At 33.3% G+C, this 23,392-nt stretch overlaps 1 protein-coding gene across 18 annotated transcripts in view; it reads left to right on the top strand.

Annotated features, from left to right (window-relative positions):
* Positions 1–23,392, top strand: part of LOC106667682 (CUGBP Elav-like family member 1) — a 661,474-nt gene that overhangs the window by 222,628 nt on the left and 415,454 nt on the right. Inside the window, exon 1 of one of the 18 annotated variants that reach the window (XM_024230652.1) lies at positions 13,686–13,747. The exons of the other annotated variants lie outside the window; for them this stretch is intronic. The gene's annotated coding sequence lies outside the window, so the exon portion shown is untranslated. Of the gene's footprint in view, positions 1–13,685; positions 13,748–23,392 lie in introns of those variants that run through there. 18 annotated transcript variants of the gene reach the window in all.

The raw sequence follows: 23,392 nt of genomic DNA, 5'->3' as shown, positions 1-23,392 counted from the left end.
CAATTACTTTGCTAACTCGAACAGATATTTTTAGAAAAGTAGAAAAGTAATTAGAAAAGTATTTTACAGTGTATACAATTCAATAAATGAAACTATTACGGGATTCAGTACTGATTTTTGTCTATCGGACTAGAAAAATAAGCCTAATAGCAACCGAGGCATAATGAACATGGAAAAAATACAAAACAATAATGAATAGAAAAGAATGGACTCTAAATATTTAAAATGCAGTGGCCAATACGACGAACGGAATAATGATAATTATGCGTTAAGAAATATTTATATTATAAATAGTATTTGAATGCCGTATGGACGTCAATTAAAAATCTGTAAACGGTTAACAACAGGAAAATAAAGCAACGAGTAATATCCGATCATTTTTATTATCATTAGGAAAAAATAAATCCATAATTTGTACAAAATTATAAAAAATATTGAACAGCTTAATCGCTTTGTTAACAATTAGCTTTTATATTTCTCATTAGAAAAACTCTCTCTCTCTCTCTCTCTCTCTCTCTCTCTCTCTCTCTCTCTCTCTCTGTCTCTCTCTCTCTCTCTCTCTCTCTCTCTCTATTTCTCTTTTACTTTCTATCTGTCTCATTATTAATCTCTTTTCATTTATTCTCTCACGATAATGCTTAATTTAAAAATACAAAATATAATGGACTCCAAATAGTAATATATCAGTGACAAACATTGAATAACTGAACTAATCAAGATAAACTGTGAAGACTTATTCGGTTTTGGCAGACTGTTGTAATCTAATTTTACAAATATCGAAATTAAATATCGGAAAGGGTCTCTGCATGAAATTGCCGATGCGCTCTCTCGCTCACACCACCCGTCCAAAAATAACGACCTTTTTGATATCTTCCTTATTAAGAATCTCGTCCTGCAAGATGAGTGGTACAATGGTATGTTCAAAAAGATAAAATAATTTCCCGATAGATTTCCTGATTGGGAAATCTGTGGGGGATAGTTTATATTGGTTGATTCCCCCTCGATTAGACCCACATCATGATCCGGAGGAGTGGAAACTAGTAGTCCCTAAAAGTAAGCAGGCACAAGTATTAGAAGAAGCTCATGATAGGCCAAGTATACAATTAAAAAAAGTCAAGTCTTCCAAAAAGCGGAACAGGGGACCCCGCAACTGGCTACTATGTCCGAGGACCATTCTTTAATTCTGGGATGTCAAGTCATGGCAAGATTCCATTATGTGTGCCACATCGAGCAACCTTTCTCTGCATAAGGGGCACCGGTGCATGCTTTGGCCCAGGAGCTGGTGCCGGAATTGCTGTATAATTTGTAGCTTTGTCATTATATCATGCAGCGAGCAAAAAATCAATATTATTTTGCACCAGAGGATTGTCTGACAGCCATTCAGCTGCACTAGCTTGACAGCTAGGGTCCAATTACGACCTTCTATTCATCCGAGGGAAAGTTATAGTTTTTAAATGTTTAAACGCGCATTGTCCCTGTTGCCCTAGGCACCGGCACGTGCGTACAATTTAAAATGCTATAAATGAGTTAGGACAAGTTTAGAGCGGTGGCCCCTTAGTTACCACTCTTTGACAATGTATAATTCAGTGTTTACGGCCCGTCGCTCTTGGCAACAAGAGGTCTATGACGATTGCCGCCCCTTCCTCTTCACCAACGCTGAATTAGTTCTTCAATGCCATCCCCTATTGATTTATAGGTTCGTCCTGAAAAAGTACCAGTTCAAAGTTTTATCAATCATTTTTCCTCTCGATGATGATTAATGGCACTTTAAGAAATACAGGAAGATACTTTTTCGTCTGAACTATTTTTGTGGTGATTTACCTTAAAGAAGTTTGAATTTCTCAAATCTTACTATCTTGATATAACGAATATAGTCAGTTTGCCATAAAACTAGGTGTCTTACCAGCAGTTTCGCACTAACTTGACTCTTGCTTTATTTCATTTCGGAATGGTGCAGCAAGAAAAAAAAATCTTTTTACGATAAAATATTTTATCTTTCGTCTCTTTATTCATCGAAACAACCAGCCTTCAAAATTAGTTCTTATAAATAATATATGAAACAAAAATGATTTATAATGGAATAGATAAAGTAAAATAAAAATGTAAAAGACCAAAACATAAAAAAAAGTTCTACAATAAAAAAAATCTGTCGTATTTGATTTCAGAAGATTGTCCTATCAAAAGTTTATAAATTTAAACTGATATTCTTTTGCTTCTCCTTTCAATGTAATTGTTTGTATTTTGCGGTACGAGGACCATGGTATTTAGGCTTTCGAAATTTGTAAAAATATTCCAACCTGTAAGGGCAGATTGTGAAAAGCGAGATAGGATCCGCATTATTATTTTTAAGCCGTGACCGTTCGCAACGGACTATTAATCACTACTGACGTGAAAGGGCGATGGCCATTAAAACTGCTGCCCCCTGATACCGACCCTAATTCAATTGTCAACTGAACCCCGATCCGAGATCCGACCTCAGTTCAGACGGCCCAGTTCTGTAAACACATTTGGGGAAAATTTTCCAAATTGGCCCGAAAAAGTCTTGTGCGGCTTCTCCCGTTCAATTGATTGAGTAGGACAGTCATTGTTTTTCAGAAATACAAAAGGCAACTTCTTGCCAAATGCAGTTAAGAATCTGAGCCAATCGATGTCAAATAAAAATCGGCAACCGTTTCTCAAGAAATTTATAGTAATCTTTCATCGTCTAACAGGAGCCGTTTTTGTCAAATTATTTCTCGTCATATCGAAACAAAATTAATCTCGCAAACTCAGAGACGTTGACACTCACTTCAAACATTTTGATTAGAAATTTGTATAAAAATATTGATATTGATGTCACCATTCTGTGGATATTTATGTACGTCCCTTGCTAATGTTGCAAAAGTAAAACCTTGCAGTCTATCGAATTGACATTGAATAAATTAAAGTCTTCCAAGGGTGCACAGCAATTTTAAAAACTGATAAACGCAAAAAAAATGATAGTTTCCTATAACTTTCAATTAATAAAATTTTCCCTATTTTTTGCCATTTTTCAAAGAGGTTGGTGTCCGAATGGATCGAGGTCACGATAGCTCAAGTGGTAGAGCAGCGGCGTATCTAGCCGAAAGTTGTGGGTTCGAATCCCGCTTGTGACAATTACTTTGTTATCTCAATGAAAAACCTTAATTAATTGAAAGATGTTAATTGGTCAAACGGAGCACGAAACTAGTGAATTTAATAATTTTAAATGAAGTATACCTTCACTAAACTTCTCCGTGGCCATTTCATTTGTCGCCGAGAATCAATTAGATTACAGGACATTTGACATTTTTAGATTACAGCCGAAGGTCCTGGGTTCGAATCCCGCTGACTTTTTTTATCAAAAGCAGTTTAACGTATATTTAACTTTGTTATGACTTATTAATTTACCTGAAAATTCATAAAATTGGCTAATCGTTATTGCCTTTTATTAAAAAACTAATAAACAATGTATTAAGTTTAAATATTCATATTTATTATCAAAGGTTCAGAATTTATTGTCATATCAAGTGGACAAAATCGGTTTTTAAAAAGATATTGATTTGTGTTATTTTGGATATATTTGATCAAATAAAATTTAATTAATTGAAAGAAGTAACTTGGTCAATTGACCACTAAAACGAAGATAGATTAATTTTAAGAGTTACGTTTCTGCTCCGTATAAAGTTGTATTTTCATAATAATAAAGTTTATTTGGCTGTTTGAATAAGTGTTTGCTCCAAAGTACTTCTTTTATCCATAGACTTCATACAAAATCAGACTGCTGAACTGAAAGTAAACTGTTCATAAAGTATCTTATTGATAAAACAACGAAGAAAAACGAGACAAGAGAATTGATGTGTTTAAATTTACTAAACTGATTTATGTTAATTCGATGAATTGTTGATATCAGGATAAAAATATATTTGGAATTTATAAAAATATATCATCACTTCCATAGAAGTCGTATAATAGACAACTCATTAATCAATGATATATGGTTCATTAAGTGATTAAAGCATAAGTAAATTACTTGACAAGAACAAATAAATTTGCTTTTTTTTCTCAAATACATTCTATGGAAAGAAATAAGAGTCTTTGAGTTTATTGCACATAGAATATTTGCTTTATCTTTTTACTACGAGTATTTCAATATGAATTTTTTTACACCGGTTATTGTCATGGCAATACTGACTTCGATTTCTCTGTACAAGACGGACCAAAACAGGAGTTTCGAAGTATTCGTCATCGCTTTTCAGTATTTAGTTTCAATTTTGCTTTCCGGAGGTAGGCGGGCGGATTTCACAATAGCTGGCAGCAACTTATATGACTACTTATTGTGGAAAACTTGACGGCACAACCCCCAACTTCGAACAATGGGGGCGAACGCGCGGGAATTGCTTGGTGAATAATGGGCGAATGTATTTCGTTTCGGGAATTATTTACTCCACGGCCATCGAAGATATGAAGTTTGCCACGCCGTTAACTTCCTTACAAGAGTTTTCAAAGGGTTCATATTAGCTGCTGTATAATTGTAGACCAAATATGGCAAATTATATTACTTTTTCAAGATGTAGTTGGATGTTAGTTATCCCAACTTATTGACACACAGGCACACGTGCGCGTGTCTCTCTTGCCAACACACACACACACACACACACACACACACACACACACACACACACACACACACACACACACACACACACACACACACACTGTAGATTGTGCAAAATATACATAAAACATAAAATTATTTTATATCATTATTGGTCCTGTTGGATTTAGTTCTTAGAACTGTAAATGTCAATTATATTGTTCTCAAAACCATACGCCTAAGACTTCGTATTCCTCCTTTCCACGTTCTTGATAAATGCATTTATATGCGGTTTTAATCATGCGAGAAAAGATTTTTTTCATTATGGACATATATACATGTATTATCTGTTTCTGACGTTGTCGTAGTAATAATAAAATCTATGTAGCAACTAACATAAAAACAAAGACTATATTCTGAAACGAAAAAATATTTCTGAGATGTATGATGCGATCATTAAAATACAGTAACCAGATACACGGAAGAAACCAAATATTATTTGTCTTGTGAGTAAGAAATACCCACGAAAACCTGAAAAGAAGGAAAAACACACTGAGGGACGGCGATGGCCAGACTATTTCTCGGCCACTAAACTTCCCACATTATTATTATTATTAGACTGACGTGAAAAATATAAACCTTCACTCACTGACTTTATACTAATCTAGAATAAAATAACGTAAAGCATGTTGAATTTCGGTCGGAATTGCAATAATATGTATTATTTCATATCCATATACTTCGTGTACCTTAAAGTTTTTTTTTTTTTTTTTTTTTTTTTTTTTTTTTTTAACGAGAGTTCGCAACGGTAGAGTTCATATAAACCCTCAGGGCCTCAGGGTGCCGATGTTTTTGAAAAACAGCCAATTTATAAGTATGTCGGGTTCGAACGCAGGACCGCTGGATTCGAACTCGGGACCTTTCCCTTACAGAGAGAAGTGCCGTGTCAACGCCTAAACCGTTGCGGCCACCGACGCCCTCTTTTAATCACGTTAAACGATATTTCTTAATCATAGTTTTGCTTTGTTGATATAACAGTTAAAAGAGACTAAAGATGGAATCTTCGTTTAATTTAACAATACATATTAATTTATTTTCTTTAAGAGAAATGGCAAAGGGAAAGGTTTTTCTTGTACAAACGTAAAATCCGTTGGAAGTTGTTCAAAATACTGACTATTAATGGCTGAACTAGCAAATTTGTGAGTCTATCTCTTTGAATTGAATGAATTGACGTTTTGTTTGGGATTCCTTAATTAAAAACTGTTGGCTTTATTTTATCAAGAAAAGATCCCTTTGATTTATCAATGAAGCAAAACGCGGCTGATCTATGGATTCGTCGGTGTAGGTAAAAGGATGGAAATGCGCCTCCGGCGATAAGGGGTGAGTCGGGAGGGCGCAAACGACTTTTTGAAGGTTCAGTGGGTTGGGAGCGCTCAAAACAGCATTAAGGCCCCTGCTCGTAGATCAGTATTAAAACTGGCCAATGGCGTCGCCCCTTCCCAGGATTAGCAACGGCATATGCATTTTTCCCCGTTTTTTTAAACATTAAAATTTCCCGAGGGTTGGGCACAAATCATCGAATTATGATCCAGATGGTCCCACAGTAAAAAAAAGTTGTTTTGCCTATATATATATTCCTTAATAAGAATGTAATATGTGATTTAAAACTTTTGGCTATGCAAAACAAAAACCAAACAACACCTATTGTACAACAAATTTAAAGTGAGCCAAAGTTTGTGCACATTTATGTTCCAATTTCATTAGCGACAAATATGGCACAGGATACGGACACCACGAATACTAAATCTATATTTAATAAGTTTAGTATCAACTGAAAATGGAGTAGTATCCTAAAATGTGAAACAAGTATAATAAAATAAAGAAATGCGCCACTTGAGAAGTTTTATTTTCATAACCTGCTGGAACTATCTATTTTGTAATGTCTATCAAATGCTAGTTAAATAAAAAACACTACTAATTTTATTCCTGAAAGTTCTTTCCCAATTGTTAGTTTACACCAATCTAATATTCAATTTAAAAACAGCCACTTATACTACAAAACAAAATATATAAAACAGCAAGTAACACAACAGATATAGTTTCTAACATACAAACACACATAACACAAAGTCCGAAATATTTATACTTTGCATCATATTGAGTTTAAATGCGAGCCAACCGCAGATTGTCGTCAACCAATTGGGGAATTTTGAACAACGTTCATAATACTCGTGTATGGACAGAAAGTCATCATTAAGTCATTAAGTCATCACAAATAAAACTGGAACCCTTGGTTTCAAATTCAGAATTAACTCAAAGTACATCAAGATATTACCATCATTCGATATATTGTCGTTGTCGTTCTGTTTGGGATCTTATCCCATGTGTGATTTACGCTTTGAATCATTAATGGTTATATATACCTTTATATTTTTATGAATTTTATATAATTATACTACTCTTCACTTTACATATAGAATATTCTTTTTAAACATTAAAACCATCTTGACTAAATATCATACACATCAGCGTGTTCACGGACATTATTTATGAAAATAATTACAATTAATTAAGTTTTTTTAGTTGAGATAAAAAAGTCAATGGCACGAGCGGGATTCGAACCCACGATCTTGGGCTTGATACGCCGCTGCTCTACCACTTGAGCTATCGTGACCTCGATCCACTCGGACATCAATTTCCTATCTCAACCTAACCTTTTGTGTTTTCCCTCCTTTTTGCCATTTTTCAAATGTCGTATAATCGGATTGGATTCTCGGCGACAAATGAAATGGCGACGGAGAGCTTTAGTGAAGTATGCTTCTTTTTAAATCATTAAATTCTCTAATTTCGTGGACCGTTTGACCAATTAATATATTCCAATTAATTAAGGTTTTTAGTTGAGATAAAAAAGTCACTGGCACGAGCGGGATTCGAACCTACGATCTTCGGCTTGATACGCCGCTGCTCTACCACTTGAGCTATCGTGACCTCGATCCACTCGGACACCAACCTTCCATCTCAACCCTACCTTTTGAATTTTCCCTCCTTTTAGCCAGGGAAGAATCCAATTCGATTCCACGACATTTGAAAAATGGCATAAAGGAGCCAATTGTAATATATTTCAATATCAATTAATTGGTCAAGCGGACCATGAAATTAGTGAACTTCATCAAGTATGACGTTCTTTGGATGAGTCCGTCCTTACATCTGCTTTATAGACGTCAATTGGTTCCATCCATTGGTCAAGTGGTTGGTCAAATGATCGCCTCCTATCATTTTGTTATTAAGAATCCTCTTTTCATCCCCCTAATTGTTATCTTGACCATTTGATATAAATTATAAACAGAATATAATAGTCTTTCTATATTTTTTTTTTTAATTTTCAAGCGACGCCGGAGAATTTGTATAAAGCATACCAATTGTACTCACCTATCTCCTGAATAGCAGATTTGTCCCTAAATCTTTCTGTTTTTTAGTTTTAAAAATATTGTAAACAAGAAAATATATCTTGTTAAATTTTGAGTACTGTGTACAATCACATTGAAAAACAGTCTCGCCCTCTACTACATACACACAAGGCTATGCCAACAGCTAACTGACATGGAATCCCTACACATGAACAATGTCTGGGCCAACTACGAAGACTTTTAGGACCGAAATCAGTTTTCTAATTCTAAACGCATGTATCTTTATGTAAGATATTACTGCGACCACTTTGGTCATCCAGAGTTGAACTGTGGAGTACCGCAGCCATTCGATAACCAGCGCACCCACTCAAAGGTCCTCAAACAAATTTTCTAGTTCCTAATGACGTCGGTCACATTCTATGCCTACCTTTTGATTCATCCTACCTACATCTAAGCCCTAACAGCAATTTTCTATCTCGAAAACGCACTGCGCCACCTTAAACGACAGAGGCGTCGAAAACTTCTATTCCCTTTATTTCTCAATGTAGTGACCGCTCTGGCTGGTTACTACTTTAACTAAAAACCACATATCTCTCTTCACATAGTTGGAATATGTATAGATATTAACATGCTACATATAAATTATTAAAAAAGAAGATTATTGTATTATACAGCAATTGGGAAGAGGGGTTATCGCGCTCCAAAATAATTAGTGTTTTCGATTCGTTTCATTGCCACGTTACCGCCCTGAGTTGGTTTTCTGGTGTCCTAGAATATATCTAAACATTCACATTTTTAAAATAAGTATATACGTATATGGTATTTTGTATTGACGTATCCTTTGGCTTTTTGATACTAACAATACGTTAACATTCTTATAAATCCATTACAGTTCGTGGTCCGATTGACCAATTAAAATTTTTCAATTAATTAATATTTATGAAAGATATTGGTTAAAATAAAATAGTCAGTGTCACTTGCGGGATTCGAACCCACGACCTTCGGCTAAATACGCCGCTACTCTACCACCTTGAGCTATCATGACTTCGATCCGCTCGGACACTAACTTTCCATCTCAACCTCACCTCTCGAATTTTCCCTCCTTTTTGCCATTTTTCATATGTCGTGTAATGACTATTATGATATTCTCTATCTATTTGATTCTCGGCGACAAATGAATGACGTGAATCCAAGTCAAGTGGTAGAGCAGCGGCGAATTTAGCCGAAGGTCGTGGGTTCGAATCCAGCTCGTGACACTGACTTTGCTATCTTAACCAATACCTTTCATAAATATTAATTAATTAAAAATTCTTATAAATAGAAAAATGTTTACAATTTCCACCAATAATATAAGTCTAATATTTGCTTTATGTAAAAATTAAGAATTATTATTTTTTTATTAATTTTTATTTTTAATTTCTTGTTCCAAACATTCATTCACTGGCATAGTTGTTGTTTTGAACATAGTTGTTGTTAATATTAAATAAAAGAACTAAACAATGAAAAAAAATCTTTCTTTAATCATGCGCGTTGTTCTTTAACAAACTTCTTTAATGTTGTTTGTTGTTCTTTAACAAAGCTTTCCAATACATGATCATTTTTTATTATGAAAGAAAGTTTTAAGCATTATTATTTTATCACGATCTTACGCCTTTACGATTTGTTTTATTTTTCAATTTTCTCTTTTAAATGAGTCGAATATGTGTTCAGATCTTTTATACCGGGTAAAAATATGGATTAATGCATGCTTTGTTTCTTTGTCTTGACTTTTTAAGACCGGCCATTTCAAACAGCTTACGTTTTAGTGAGTCGTAGGATAGGGACAATTTATTCTATTCCGTTTCGTTTAAATAGGGACACGATGTTATTGATCCACGCTAAATAATTCTGATTCGCGTCGTCATCGATCAGTGGAACTTCAGTGAGAAAGCCGAAGCGAAAAACGGCATGGGTATAAAAACAGCCTCAGGGCCCTTTTGATGTCGTTTTGGCCAACTTGATAAGATGTTTGGGCCGGCGAGGATTTATGTGCCGGGTCCCCTTTGAACCGCACGACCTCCGAGCGCACTTACTCCGGTTTGTTTGTCTAATGTTTCCTACGGAATTCGGCCAAGAGATTTGTGTCTCCGTTACTATTTCGCTGAATCCTTTTTATAGTTGTTTCTTTTTATGGAAGCGTTTTATCGACAAGCACTAAAGAGCTAACGGTTCTTAAAGTTGGAAAGCTATAACCCCAAAAATACAAGAAATTTGGATCTAGTTGGGCTATTACAGAAACTGAACTATTGTGTAAGAAACAAATGTATAAACAGTATCGAAAAATAAACAAATAGACAGACATATGTATAGTTATAATATAATATAATTTTATAACAAGCCTATAATCTTCATCGGGCCATTTTCTTGGTAAAATTCGAATCTTTACCCATTATAACTAATTATAAAATGTAAAGACTAGTCAAACATGATTAACAAAAACGTTAAAATAAATCTAAATAAAAATCTAGCGGGATTGATAAACTTTTTATTAAATTAGTTATTATTGCTTAAGAAAATTAAGGTTTTTAGTTGAGATAAAAAAGTGAGTGGAACAGGGGGATTCGAACCCACGATCTTCGGCTAGATACGCCGCTGCTATACCACTTGAGCTATCGTGACCTCAATCCACTCGGACACCAACTTCCCATCTCAACCCCCACTTTTTTAAATTTTCCCTCCTTTTTGCCATTTTTCAATTCAAAAGTTGGGGTTGAGATGGGAAGTTAGTGTCCGAGTGGATCGAGGTCACGATAGCTCAAGTGGTAGAGGAGCGGCGTATCTAGCCGAAGATCGTAGATTCGAATCCCGTTCTTGACACTGGCTTTTTTTATCTCAATTAAAAACCTTAATTAATTGAAAGGCATTAATTGGCCAAGAGGATCACGAAAACTAGTGAATTATTTAAGAAGTTTGATTAATTTGTACGCACCATGTAATGACCCGAAGTGCACATCAACGATACCTTTATGTTTATATCAATATTGTTATGAAATAATATTCAGTTATTCAATAAGACTGTGTTATATTACACCATATGGAACAATATTATCTATATGGGTATGCATATATAATCGACAAGGGAAGTTAGAATGGTCAGATCTGACCGTGGAAAACTTTCCTACGAGAGTTTCCCGGTGGTGGGCTTGTTTAAGTTACCCGGTCGGACAACTAAAGTGCAATTACAGTTGGTTTGTAGATCGGTGTCCCAAGGGCCTTATCAACGGTCCCTCCTTCCAAACTACTTAGTTCACTTAATTTCATGCTCGTCTCGACACGGCCCGCTCACTTCTTTATATCTTATCTACTTCAGATAACGACCCTCCAGTTCTCGTCTTATTTGTTGTTAGAGTATAACAAGCATAAATCTTTTCCTCCTCGCTGACCAGTTCCGACCATTTGTTCGGCCGATCCTCTCAGCGAACTTAGGCCCGCTCACAATTTCGGAGTTAGTTTAATTTGTTAAATTCAAATGATTATCTTTTTTGTATGAACACCTCTAACTGCATAGGTTAGATACAACAAGCGCGAAATATTTTAATACTGTTTGCTTATTAATTGCCTTTTTTATTATATTGGTTTATTCTTAAAGATATATAATTTTTATATTATACATACGTTAGTAATAATTATGTATGGAGAGAGAGAAAGAGAGAGAGAGAGAGAGAGAGAGAGAGAGAGAGAGAGAGAGAGTGAAAGAGAGTGGGAGAGAGGAATTGTAGCTCTTTTTAAATGAGAGAGTGAGAGGAAGTGACAGTCCGTGCAAAAAAGATGGAAAGTGAAAGTAAAAAAAAATGAAAAGGTAGAGGACTGATCCACCAAAGAATTTTTGTATGTCGGAATTTCGGTCCCCAGTTTTATTTTGGTGTATTGCAGAAATACGACTGGGCTTCAAAAAGCGTTAAGTATTGTATAAAAGTGGTTTTACATATACGTTTGATAGTGAGACTAATAGAGCAGTAAGAGTGATGGGTTGAATGTGACATAGATAACAAAATAGTTTATCAAATAGCAAAAGGAATTGACATGAAATTACAAAATTTCTTTTTGTATATTTCTCTGAATTTGAATTTGAGGTGTTCCTTAATCTCTGGGCTTGCCTAGGCCACAGCGTGGAAAAAATTAAGCATCCCCCCCATGTAATTAAGTTTTGGACATTTACAAAGTCGGTGTTTAGCTTTCACGGAAGGCAGGAGAAAAATGCGCTCAAACTTGGGAATACCTTTCGCTCCGGCCCATTAAGACACTGTTTCCAAGTTTTCTCATTACGGATGGAGAATCGAAAACGCCTTTGTGACGTTCTAATTTAATTTGGAGGTCCAGTTTTATTAATAAGAACAAACATGCCTTGAAAAAAATTAACTTTATTATTTCTCAATATAAGATTCAGATATCATTATCTCATCGATAACATAAATGTCTCCAGACAGTAAACCACAATATTGACTATCTAACTGGTTAAAAGAAATCACCACGAATAATTTTTTCTCCATTTTAAACATTCATACGACAATCAGGTATTATAAAATCAGTAATTTACCTTGCTAAACAACGACATAAAACAAATCAGTGACACCAAGAAAGCAAATTTATTATATTTTTGCTTTTATGTAACTTTTTAACAAAATATATTGGATTTAGTAAATAGCAAAGTAATAAAATTAATGAATCAATATTGCTAATTATATTATACCAACAGAAACTGAAACAATCGTTGACTGTTAATAACGAACAAATATATTTAGCCTAACAAACAAAATTCATTTATTAACCACTTGGATCAATAACTAGATATAATAAATGCATAATGGTCGTTCAAATTGTATAACAATTGAAGTGGAATCTGTTAATTTATTCATCGCAGAAGTTAATAATTTTCGGTTTAACCGCAAAAGATGATTTGTTATTCTGACGGATATAGGAAAAAAATCAATACTCATTCTAAACCTTACCAAAATGACGTGTTCAGAACCAACAATAATTACCAAAAGTACAAAATAAAAAAAAATCTTACCGAAAATTATGATTAGATACCGACACCAATTTTAAATTTTCTACACAACAACGTGTTGGTTTTATATATATATATATATATATATATATATTTATATGTAAAACCGACACGTTGTTGTGTAGAAAATTTAAAATTGGTGTCGGTATCTAATCATAATTTTCGGTAAGATTTTTTTTCTTACTACACGGAACAGGATTACCAGACATAAGAGGTGATTAGGTAAAGGGAAAGATTGTTTTAATTTTTATAAACATGATGGTTTCATGGCAATTAAAAACGAATAAAACACATGTTGCTATCTAGGAATCCGACGAGATTGTTGATTTGACCTAATAAAATAAAATAATCGGCAGTAAATTTTTAAATAATGCAATCTCGTAAAATAGACAAGAATAGAAAATTTAAAATAAGAAAGGTAAAATCATAATTATAAATTATAGATAGTAATATTTTTTTGAGAAATTTACATATGCACCGTGCAAGTGTACTATCTTACAAATTGATAGTCTCGTTGGTCTACACAAGGCTAAAAAAAGCCGTCAATTTAAAATCTCCAATCCTTTCACGTTTTATTAATTTTCTTTTTCAAACCGTTATCACACCACCTGTTATCTATATGGAGATAAACCCCTCCCATATCACACGTCCAATCCATGCACAGTTACTATCGTCGTCTTGCTCATCGCGCATTTCGAAGTGAGTATCTAAATACTGCATTGCTTATTTTTATATTTGAATACATATTGTAAAGATGAAATTTATAGAGTTTTTATTTAACTTTTAATTCACCAGCTCGTAACACGTAATTAAGTTCTTACTCATACTAAAAGCTTAGGTAATGTAATTTACAACATAGTACAGTGCTAAAGACGCAGTTTATTTTCAAGTTTTTTCTTTAAAAAACAAAACCATTTTTACGTTATATTTCGTAAATTTTTCAGACAATTTTGAATGAATTTATATACACTACTATTGCAATAGTTTCTCAAAATGATCCATCTCATCAATAAAAACTAAAATAATGATTAGTTTATGGTAGATTTTTTTAAATTGGGATTGTTTCAATATTTATATGTAAAAATTATTCTCCAATCGCAAAAGAATTTTATTGTCGATGGAAATCACGATTATATAGTTTCAACGTTATGCAATTTCAATATTTCCATTATTTGTATATTTGGATTCTTTATTTTGAATCATAATAAGAAAATTAAAATGATATTTTTAATAAAATAACAACATTTACAAGCTTATAAAAAATTGATTCGTGGCTTTACTGAAGTTATTTAGTTGAATTTTTCGACAAAATATTTCCTCCATTTCATATTGCATGGGGAAAATATTTTTAAAAGAATATATGTATAGTATAGCACTATTATAGTAAATTATTAAGCCTACATTACGTATTTCGCAAATGTTGGAATAAAAGACATTAAAATACTAAACATCAAATGTGAATGTAGTAAGGTTAAAATACAACAATAAGGCGATTCAGTTAAAATTAAGTAGCACAAGAACTGAATTAATTTTACTTACTTTAATAAAATCAGTGTTTACAAGACACGTCAGGCAACTCAACTATGATTGATGATATTTGCACATTAACTTATCATTTTTGTAAAAATGTTTATTTATTATTAATATTAGTGGGAGTTATCAACATCCCTCTGTTAATAATAGTACGTAATAAAATATTAAAATGAAAAGACGTTATCATTTGTTTTTTAAAGATTGGTGAGTCTTACTTTAACCGAATCAACTTTGAAACTAAGTTCATATGACACATCAAAATAAAAACTTTTATACCACGGATACTATTGATTGTGTAAACACGGTAATTGTCATTTTATCATACACTATGATATAGTAATTTTGGTTTATTGCGCTATTACATGTAACTGTCATGAGAAAACAACATCAAAAATCATTTTTTCGTAGTTCTTGGAAGGATTCGAACGTTCAAATGCAAATATAATTAATAAATTGATTCGATGAACAGTTTACCAGAAAATATGAAAAACTGGCCGGTGATTTCATCCAATTTTCCCGTTTGCCAAGCATAGAACATTAAACGTTTGTCCTGTATTTAAACATATTAAAAAAAATTAACGACTACGTATTTTGACATTGGCTAAATAAAGATAATGGCTTAATTGCTTTGTAGATATAATTTTGTAATACTTCGTTCCGTGTCTCAATATATTGCAGGTTGCGATATGCTATCTTCTAATCTGCAAACCTCGCCCAGTTAAAATTGAAAATTAAATTATTAAGATAAGCATATAAAATGTTCCTTTACGCACGAGTGAATGGTTACTGATTATTGCTGTTATTTAATTGTATTACTATCTGACTATAGCAGATTTATGTTGCTTTTTGATGTTTAGAATTTAGTTAATTGATAATATCATTCTAATTTGAACTCCTTGGAAACCTACTGAATTATGTGTTATTTAATTAGGTGTATTCGAGTATTGCATGAAAGATCGATGTTCTTTAAATAAGCCGTACTTGTTTAACAATAGTTGAATCGAACCCAGTGCACAAGGGGTGTAGAAGAAAAAACCATTATGGTAATAGATGTTCTTTAATTATGCGCAGTCTCATAAATCACTTTTGGAAATGAGCACGTGGGTGAAAAGGTAGCAATAAATGGTTGCTCATATGATTAATGCGTTTTGGATTCGTATTCTGTGCAAAACGGATATTTTTCTCCAACGATCGCTTATTCGCTGGTTCAACAGCACAAAAGAGCATATGGTCATATAAGCGAACATGCACTATGCATAATGTAATGCTTATTACTATAGTTTACATAAGTAATTCGAATCAAATATGATGTCCGTTCTCTTAAATGTTTTCATAAAATTACATTCGTGGATGTTTTCATTAAAAAATATCACTCAACATATCAGCAAACAACTAACAATCAATTATAAGTCACTTTCTATAACATGAATTTCTTCAATGCCAGAATTTGTACAGTTATTTTATTTTCTTTCAGAAAACCATAATTAATAATTCAAGTCCTTCCAATTATGTAGTTATGGGATATTGACAGATGAAAAAGCTTTAAATAAAGAAACGAATAATCATGATTTTCACAAGAGGTGATTAACACGTATATTACACAAAGACAAGGAAAATCATAGTTTTAATATTCAATATGTCGTCTAGTTGGTCCTACTTAACCAAACGAATTATTTAAATTGATTTATAATTTTATGTAAAGTGTAGTTGAGATGAAAAATTAGTGTCTCGAGCGGGACTCGAACGCACGACCTTCGGCTCAATACGCTACTGCTCTTATCACTTTACTTAAAATTTATAAACACCGGCACTGAGGAGTTTATAACTCATATAACTTCATACTGTAAATACCCCATTAAAAACAGATTCTTGTACATTCAGAATATCTTCTCATTCCATAAATGGATATTGATTCAAATTTTTTATCGTAAAGTCTATGAACGTGAACTAATTACAATCGAAACCCGTTTTACATTTTAAATTATGAGTAATGATATTTGTACACTGAGAACATCACCTTTATTAACTTTGTTGCACTGCATCTAAATTTCAACTTTTTTTTAATTAAAAGAAAACTAGTTTTAATGATATGTTCACAATAAACATCATCGCCGGCCCACTGCGAGTTTTCATTTTCTGGTCTTTCAAGCGTATTTTTTTGTACCCATTTGAGCATCTCGATCAGATTACTGGCTGTCCATTTTTATACTTTAAGTAAAAGTACTATACTTTAAGTAAAAATAAACTTTATTAAAAATCTATGTTAGCAAAATTTTTGATAACATTTTTTAATGTAGAAAAAATGGAAGTAAACAGGTAATCATTATTGCTCTCCCTATAAAGTACCGCCATCTTCAATAAAAATAAAATTTGACATATTGCAGCAATAAAAATGAGATGGTTTGTTTAACAATATAATAACTTATAAACAATTTCTTACATCAATATAAATTTAGATCGAAGAATTTCACGAATGTCATCTCCTGCTCCTTAAAAAAAACATTACGGTATGTAAAACCTTTAGGCTCGTATTGGTTGAATTTGTTTCTTCTTCCGTTAATTTATATCTCGTTCATTACTTGAATAAAATGATAAAATATATGTCCTTGATAAAAAATTTCGTCTCATCTCCTGAAAAGTAGGGGGAATTGGCGATCGTGCGTACTCCTTGATTTTAAATCACACCAGGGAAGTCGACTGTCACGTACGTGGCCTTCCCGGCGACATTCCGTTTTCATAGGGAAAGAGTTTACTGTTCACATTACTGTCCGAAATCCTAAAAAATATACACATAAATAGAATTATATAAAGACGAAAAGTAACATAACATACTTGCACCTGACAATTTTCTTACAAGTACTCTGTTAGTGTAAATGTTTAGCCATTTATACAGGGTGAATTGCTACTCGTGCTACAAACTTCTCCAGTAGATTCTTCACCCTAAAATGAACAAAAAAGTTCATATTGTCCATGGTCCGATTCTCAACCATTTCAGAGTAATTTCGCTTTTTATCGATTTTGAAAGATATCACGTCCTGGCGTCGGAAAATCGTGATATCTTTTAATCTAAACATTTCTCTGAAAATCTAATAGCACCGTTGAAATTCCCGTTAATTTTTCAATAAGAAGATGACGGTGGCAAAATGTTTGGGCTAATTTTTTGTGTTTTATTTCAGCCAGAACTACAAAAAGAGTGGAAAATTGTGTAAATCGGAAAGTGTATAAAGTAATCCAGAGTTTCTAATTTTAGTCTCAGAAGGCAGCAAATTTGAGGAAAACTACCTGATTTAATAACGCTTCCAACGCACTCGTCATTTTCTTATTTAGTGGTTGTGAGACCAAGATGTTGATGACAAAAAGAGAAAAAATGGTGGTTCAAGGATTGCTAATGTTTGAGAGTGACTTGCTACTCGTGCTACAAACTTCACCAGTAGATTCTTGACCCTAAAATGAACAAAAAAGTTCATATTGACCATGGTCCGATTCTCAACCATTTCAGAGTAATTTCGCTTTTTATCGATTTTGAAAGATATCACGTCCTGGCGTCGGAAAATCGTGATATCTTTTAATCTAAACATTTCTCTTAAAATCTATAAGCACCGTTGAAATCCCCGTTAATTTTTCAATAAGAAGATGAAGGTGGCAAAACGTTTGGGTCTTTCTTCCTTGACCTTCTAGCTGTTTGTAAACTTCTTAAGCATTACATACTAAATGGGCATTAAATTAAATTAAAAAATTTCAATGGAATTATGATTTTGATTCTCTCTAAAAATTAACGGGGATTTCAACGGTGCTTATAGATTTTAAGAGAAATGTTTAGATTAAAAGATATCACGATTTTCCGACGCCAGGACGTGATATCTTTCAAAATCGATAAAAAGCGAAATTACTCTGAAATGGTTGAGAATCGGACCATGGACAATATGAACTTTTTTGTTCATGTTAGGGTGAAGAATCTACTGGAGAAGTTTGTAGCACGAGTAGCAATTCACCCTGTATATTGTCATTATAAATACGATATTCCTCCTAAAATAAAACATTGTTAATTTATACATGATATATTTTTAAAACTCTTTTTTTATGGGAAATTCTCTTCCTTCTATAAAATGTAATTCTAAATTTCACTATAAAGTTTGCCAGATTGTTTTACCTAATTATAGTAGATAATTATACTAGAACCAAACTTAATGAATTTAAATTTTGAATAAAGTTGAAAGAATTTTTGGTAAAAACCTTTAAAAACGGTAAATGTACAAATCTTTTGTGCTTGACGAACTGCTTTCTGGTAGATTACCATTATTCAAAATTTTAATTAAATTTTGTTTCAACGTTCTGTTTAAACCCTCACCACTTAATTTTACTTGACGTCTCGTTTAAAAACTAATATGGAAAAACCCGTTCTTAGATTATTCTCTTCAAAAAACCTAGCTTTTTAAACCGAAATAGTAATTTAAAATTATTTAATTAAAAATGTTTTTTAACACTTATATTATTTCAAATTCGCTTTCTTTAAATGCTACTCGATCAAATGTTAACATATATAAAATTGGATTTATAAATGATTGTTAGCCACAAATGCAACTGTTAGATAAAATAATTTTTTTTTACCGTTACGTTTTGATGCCATTTTAATCCATAATCGTCAAAATTAGTTAGACCTTGCGATAAGTTGCAAATAGAACGGACGTTAATTTTTTGAAATATATTGTACTAAGTATAAACGCAGGGAATAATAAAGGGATTGGAAAGAATTTTTAAGGCAATAAAGCAAGCAAGCATAAGTAATATTCTAATAAAATATTAAGGTATTTTCAAATAGCTACTTTCGAAGGATAATAATAAAAAAATTCACAGACGTATATATTAAATTGAAATATAAAAACAAAGGTTAACAACATTATTTTTATTCACTAGTTTTCGTGGTTCACTTGACGAGGATCAAAGTCACGATAGCTCAAGTGGTAGAGTAGCGGTGTATCTAGCCGAAGGTCGTGGGTTCGAATCCCGCTCGTGACACTGACGTTTTTATCCCAACTAAAAACCTTAATTAATTGACATTATTATTATTATTTTAGGGTATTATATTGTATGTAATGTGGCAAACCCCTTTTTATTATTAGGTCGTTACTGATAATTTTCGACTGCCTATCCTCACAGGGTTGCTCTGTCAGACGCGTTTCAGCACTTCTCCGTATTCAATGCATTATGCTTGTGTAATGTGTTTTATAAGGCGGTGACCACAACACCTCTCATGACTTTATTACTACTGTGATGAGTATAGAATAAATACACAATAATAAATGGGTGAAGGTTTTGCATTATAAAGTGAGTTGATTACGTTCCGATTGATCGTGGAAATAATTTATCTAATGCAACCTCGTCAGGACTATCTCCCAACTTCATTCAATTTCGAAATGTTGCATTCTTGTGAAAATAATTGTCCCTGAACAAAGGCATTTATAAGGTCATTCTCTGCACAATTTTTGAGTAGATGGTTTTGACAAACTAAGTAATTTATTCAAATAATTTCTCATAACATTTACGCTCGGTGGCGATTAAAAAATCGTGTTTCGCAGACAATCGCCGATGATCATTTTCTTCGTGGACACCCCTTCCCGGCTGAATTTTTCTGACTTTACATGGAAATATCCACCCTGGTTGACCCCATAGTTGTTAGAAATGCGAGAATTCCACGGCTCTGCAAGCCATTAATTGCGCTGGCAAGAAATGTCTGGAAATAAATGTACGGCTTACTAATTTTCCCATTCATACATTAAAAACTATTAAACTATTAAATAGATGAAACAAAAAAGAGTATGCACTTATCTTCTTACGTTACATTCGCTTATTCATTTGTTTTTATTTTTGAATCAAAACTTTTTTTATTTTTTGTATCATATTTAGATTGTATTTTTATGTAAGAAAATTTAAGCTTAATGTTATAAAAGTAATAGTAATCCATACAAATCGATAATTGATGTTACCATAAATTAATTTATGTTCTATTTTTTTAATATGTTTTTTTACGAGGGTTCGCAATAGCAGAGGTCATATAAACCATCAGGGTGCCGGTGTTTTTGAAAAAAAAAAACATTTGTAAGTATGTCGGGTTGGAATGCAGGGCCGCTTGATTCGAACCCGGGACCTTTACCTTACTGTGATGAGCGCCGTGTCAAAGACTAAACCTTGCGGCCACCGACGCCCCATTACTATTTTTTTAATTATTATTATTATAAAAGTAAAAGTTAATTGTAATTAAAGAAAAATTAACTTTAGATTTTGATATTCTTAGCGAGATAATTTTAATCGTAAAATTCCCATAGATTTAATTGATTCAAGATTGTCCAAAATGGGTTTGTAAGGCAAGAGGATTAATTAGTTTATAAGGAAAGAGAAAAATTGATGTAGTAGGGGTTGGGAAGGTGGCCCTCGGGCTCTTCCCTTGTTTACACTTTTCTTGTTTGTACAAGATACGGGTTTGTTGTTTGAGTAAGATACGTTATCTGGCGAGAACCCCAGATGGCCCGGACTTCATCCTTCATACCTCACTCGTCCACAAATCCCCAGACCACGGCAGTGAAAATCCCTCGACATCAACAACCTTTATCCTGGAGCGTGTCAACGCCGGCTTTCCCACTTTTGCATAATAGGCTTCGAAAGTATTCGTTTTATCAGGTGAAAACACCTGAACCATATCGGAGACTCATTACACAATTAAGATTTTTTTGCGTCAGAATTTACTGTTCTTATTCAGAAGCAGTAAAGTTCCTACGAGAAAAGTCAGCATCGCAGGTGACGGCGGCAGAACTGACTCGATGTTACACATGTTTGCGTAATCTAATTACTTTTTAATAATTAATACTAATCTGTTCTCGGATTAATACAGAATGTATGAACGTGTCAGAATTTAACAAATAATTATTATTAAACCTGTGTGCGACATCAACTGCTGGCGAATAATAAGAGGAGCTGTAACCCGACGCCCAGACGTTCCATACATTTCAAATTATTTAAAATAATTAGTTTCTCGATAGACGAGCTTATAAGTTTAAATCATTCAGTTACTATAATATTTAGCCAATTGAGGCTTTTTGCTGATCTGAACGTTATAAGCGATCAACTCAACATAACTCTTAGTTGTTTAAAATACAAAATCAATATCATGAATTTTAATTTATTTTTATACGATTGAAAACTGAGCGATGTGATTTGTCATTGGCGTTAAAAAAATGGTTAATGCAGAACCGGTCGAGATGTATTCATAGGCATTATCAAAAATTGGTCTCGACTCCATTTTAGTCCTTTCGTAAATAAATTTTATTATGTTAGGATAAATTAAATAAAATAAATTCCACTATAAAACTATTTATTGAACAATTCTTTCTATAATAAAAAAGTAAGCAAATAAACAAATACTTTCCTATAATTAAAAAAAATAAAAATAAATAAACAAATACTTTCCTAATTATAAAGCCAAATATGTTTAATTATTATTATTATTTTTTTTAAACGAGCTTTGTCTATATACAAAATAAAATAAAAAAATATATAACCTAATTCTCTTCTGGTCAAAACTATGAGCTCATAGCTTTTGAAAAATTATAATTCGTACTTACGATATAAAAAAACTAATTTACACACTTCTTCTTTTCTGGTTTGCGCAGACACTTACAGGTCACTTCTCTCGTCCTTTCCGTTTCTCGCTCGAAACCCGACTCCGCCACCATTCCTCATAGAGCCACTCTTCCTTTTCCAATTGTCTCGCATTGAACGATGGGATATTCGAGCAGTAGGGGCTTGGCGACAATTTGAAAGTTCGCCGCTATAATTTCTAATCCTCTAGTACACAGATGGATCTAGAACACAAGAAGGTACGGTGGCAGGAGTATTTGGACCCGGAACCAAATACTCAGAACCCATGGGAAAACACCAATATCTTCCAAGCTGATTCATGCAATTGAAAGATGTACCCAATTCAAACTAAGAAAAAGGTAAACAAGAATATAGCTATCATGTCAGATAGGCAAGCAGCCATCAAAGCACTAAGCTCAAGTATCGTTAGTTCAAGGATGGTGCTGAACTGCAAAACCAAATTAAACATGTTAGGTATGAAGAATAAAGTCAGCCTCTGCAGGGTCCCAGGGCAGATCAAGAAGGGCAACGAGAAAGCGGACACCCTTGCAAGGAAAGGGGCTGCCACACCACTGATAGGACCCGAACCCTTCTGTGGCATAGGAATCCACACTATTAACGAATATCTCAGACAGCAGGACAAAAAGAAAATGAAGGAACAATGGAATTAACTCATTGGACATAAACAATCCAAGAATCTTCTAACCAATTTTGATAAGAAAGAAATCACAGAATGTGTCAGAGGAAGCAGGAACAGACTGCAAATCCTAACAGGATTCATAACAGGACACTGCAGACTAAATGGACACTTAAAAAAAATTGGAACAATCCAAGATGGCACATGTAGCACAAGGAGGCAGAAGAGACACCAACACATTTACTAACAAACTGCGGAGCTACATTAGCCCGCAGGAGGAAATGTTTTGGGATGTATAGTGTGACCATAGAAGAGCTTCAACCACTGAAACCGGGCCTATTAATAAAGTTTCTTGATGAAATAGGACTCACCGATGTGCTTTAGGCAGAGTACGGGGGATACAATAGCTCTTAAAGGGCGCAGTATACCATACCCTGAAAAATTACATCTACACCTACATCTACCAATAAATTTCTAAACTCTTTTAATGTAAAATTCATTAATTCCAATAATAATTAAGTATATTATGAGAACAGTCAAAC

This window comes from Cimex lectularius, unplaced genomic scaffold, assembly GCF_000648675.2.
Source record: "Cimex lectularius strain Harlan isolate CLEC.00 unplaced genomic scaffold, Clec_2.1 scaffold70, whole genome shotgun sequence".
In the NCBI taxonomy this organism is placed as follows: domain Eukaryota; kingdom Metazoa; phylum Arthropoda; class Insecta; order Hemiptera; family Cimicidae; genus Cimex; species Cimex lectularius.
This window is presented reverse-complemented; position numbering and strand designations above follow the sequence as displayed.